The 3594-nt window shown below is 38.1% G+C and overlaps 1 pseudogene; it reads right to left on the reverse strand.

Moving 5' to 3' along the window:
- Positions 1 to 1748: 1748 nt before the first annotated feature.
- LOC116072849 overlaps positions 1749 to 3594 on the reverse strand; it is a 24446-nt pseudogene continuing 22600 nt past the window's right edge.

A 3594-nucleotide genomic window follows, 5' to 3' on the forward strand; every position in this document is an offset into this window, starting at 1 on the left:
AGCTCAGAGATTTGAAATCATATTCATTGTACAGCATTAGAAGGAAAGGTTGGATAAAAATCTACTTCCTGAGAAATTTATATACATTCTGAATATCATCACAACAAATAATTCAATAAGAAATTCATTATATAAGGTTGTTGTCTGTATAGTACCGTGGAGCAAATAAAGCTAACTTCACTTAAATTTTTGCAAATTAGTTTACTCTCTGTAGCTGTAAGAAAATCTGAGTTTTTAAGTTGTTGAGAATCACTCAATATGATTAATAATATTACATTGTTTTAGACATTTAAAGGAATACTAATTTGTATATTTATAGGTATTGTGTTGTAAAATCCTTAGTAAACAGTTTGATTCTAATGACCAACCTTACTTAACACTAAACATTTTTATTTGTAAGTTAGTAGTTTAATAATTGGTCTAGTGAAAACTATATATTTATAATTAAAACTATATTCAAAATAAGCAAATTATGTTGCTTCTGTTGCACATTTCTTTAGGAAGGTCAGTCTTTTCTAGTAATAATCTATGTATAGTCACACAAAATGCAAGACATTGATAATCATGACCAATATAATTAACAATATAAATAAGGGAAGGTTACATACTATAACACTTTCAGCTTAAATTTCACTGAAATGTAAATTCTTTTCTCAGTCAAGTATTTGTTGAACTCTAACAAGCATCAACTACTATTCTAGGCAATACAAACTTAACAACTTGAATGTGTAAGTTCATAAAAAATATGAGCAAGCAATGAAATGTGTAGCATCTGATTATTATATATTGACTGAGAGCGGATACTGTTTAGGCAAAGTATTATACATTGATGAAGAAGCCACTTAAAATTTGTTTATATATCTTAGAGTAAAGCTATGAGAATATATATATATATGCAAAGAGAGAAGCAGCAGAAAACACCAGATTCCCTTTAATTCATTGGGTGTTTCCCAAGACAGATAAAGAAACACATAAAGTACCCAGTTTTCTGTGAGATGTCCGGGATCACCTTTTTGTTATAGTGTATATATAACAATTTTCCACTTAATAAAAGTAAAATAGTTATATAAATTATAAACAACAACATATGTCTTTATTTCTAATCAAAATAATTATAAATGCTTCATAGAATAAAATGGTCCTTAAATATGTTAGTCTTTTCATATTTCAAAATACTAGCAAAACTTGCTATTAAAAATATTCAATAGGTTAAGCTTCTTTTTTTTAACCTGAGTATAAAAAGCTTTATTTATTTACCAGCAATGAGCAATAGCACAAAACCAGATAATAAAATCTCTTTAAATGTTTATTTTTGTCAGAAGAGCTGACAATTTTATATTGAGAGTTTTGGTCTATTGTTATAATAAGCATTTCCCCCTTCTAAAAAACCCACTCAAAACATCTCATTCCTTGATGTAAAGAACTTTAAAAATATAATTTTTTAAAGAAAAAATTACTAAAATTTCTTTAGCTTGATAAATAGAAATAATCTTTTTGTTTTTTTATTTTACCCTGGTGAACATATATGTGTTATGTACAACAAACTATCCCTTCACTTATTGGCGAACAGCAGGTGAGAATGACCCACGCTCACGCCGACTCATCACAGACCCACAGTGCAACAGTGCTGTGTTCATGCGGACTTTAAAAGGAACAGTTATCAACACTCTTCTGGCAAAACAACCCAGGTTTTGGAATGGCAAAAGCAAAAGAAGTTTAAGCACCAATCAAGGCAGCTCCGGGAGGAATCAGTCTTTTTCGTTATCATTGCTTAACGTTCGAACCCCATCTGTTCCCTGCTGCTTCTTCTTCAGGAGCGATGCACAGGCAACGTTGGTGGCCATATCCAAGGCCAGCTTCTTCTCATTGTTTCTCAAGTCTGTCCTCGCACCTTTTGCCAGTAGCAACTGGACAATGTCTGCATAACCCTTCCAGGCAGCTGCACGCAGAGCCGTGTCTCCCAACTTGTTCTGCTGGTTCAGCTCCACGTTCGACTGAGTAAACAGAACCTTTACTATGTCTTTGTGGCCTCCATGGCAGGCCCAGTACATGACTGTGCTCCCAGCTTTGTCCAGGCTGCTCACACCCACATGGTTGTCTAAGCACTCCCTCAACCAGCTCAAGTTGCCTCTTTTTGCAGCCTCATGCAATGGATTGTCAATGGATTCTGCCTGCTCATCCACAGAGTTGCTTGGGATCAGTCCTGTCCTGCCTTTGCTTTTCCCTTTCCACCAGCTGGTATCACTCATGTCAGTGATGTAGATAATATCTCCTTCTTCAAAGTATAACTCATTTGGAGTTCTGGGTTCAAATGTATAGAGAGCTCTGAAGAATTCAACTTGCCCTGGTTTGACCGGGGGTTGGGGGACAGAGGTGGCTTGGACATGGCATTACATGGAGCGGCCAGGCTCAGCCCCAGGAGTCCCACACACAGACCGGAACTGGGTGCCAAGCCTGCGCTGGCCACGGCCACCCCGACCCGCACTCAACCCGATGTGGAACAGTTGGACCAGCAGGTTAAGCTTCTTAAAGGTTACTTAAGCATAGTTTTCGCTCATCCACAGATAAGTGTATATGGGGAAAAAGTTTTCCTTCAACGCAAAAGAAGAGCATGCATGCAAACCCACTCCCCTAAACACACATACCACACTGTTTAATTGAATTGGCATTAAATATAGAGAATTTCATATGTTTTTGGTAGTTTGGAGTTTTTCTTATTGTGAAAGTGAGGGTGGGAGATGGAAATCTACTGTCTATTTCTACTCAAGTCAATGTGGCTGCAGAAAAACTAAACTGGACTCATGCAGGGCAACTACCGGGCATCCATTTGTATTAGACGAATACAAAAGAAACCAACTCTGTTCTTTGGGATTCCTGTAGGTATTCTGCCAGTCGATGATGTACAAATATGGCAGCAGTACCTGAGACTAGAAATATGGACAAGAGGGACAGATCATGACAGTATCCTCAGCTGACACAGTGAGAATCAGCTATTATATTAATGTGCTCTTGAAAGCACCATCGTGTCACCTATATGCTATGTCCTTGTGTCTAGACCACATCGATGGCTAAACCCAAAAGTTGTTTTGTTCCTATTGCTTTCCAGTAGGGTCTGCTCCTTTGGAGAGAAGCAGAACAGGTGACAGATGGGAGCACATAAACAAGCTTGAAATAAAGCCTAGCAGTGAAGTAACATGATCATGAAATATTTGAAAGGACCAATGGAGCTGAGGAGTTTGCAGCCCCTTAGGACGAACAACAATATGAACTAAGTAGTACCCTCAGAGCTCCCAGGGTCTCAACCACCAACCAAGGACTGCACATGGAAGGGTCTGATTGTTCAGGCAGCATGTGTATAGTAGAGGATTGCCAATCTGATCAGCAATAGGAGGAGAGGACCTCGGCCCTGTGAAGGTTCTGTGCCCCAGTGTAGGGGAATGCCAGGGCCAATAAGTGGGAGAGGGTGGGGTGGCAGGCATGGGGAAGTGGGAGGCAACAGGGGTTCGTTTTTGTTGTTTTTGTTTGTTTCTTTGTTTTTTGGAGGGGAAACTGAGAATGGAGAAATTTACATGTAAATAAAGAAAATATCTAAAA

The sequence above is a fragment of the Mastomys coucha genome, unplaced genomic scaffold (assembly GCF_008632895.1).
Source record: "Mastomys coucha isolate ucsf_1 unplaced genomic scaffold, UCSF_Mcou_1 pScaffold23, whole genome shotgun sequence".
Classification (NCBI taxonomy): domain Eukaryota; kingdom Metazoa; phylum Chordata; class Mammalia; order Rodentia; family Muridae; genus Mastomys; species Mastomys coucha.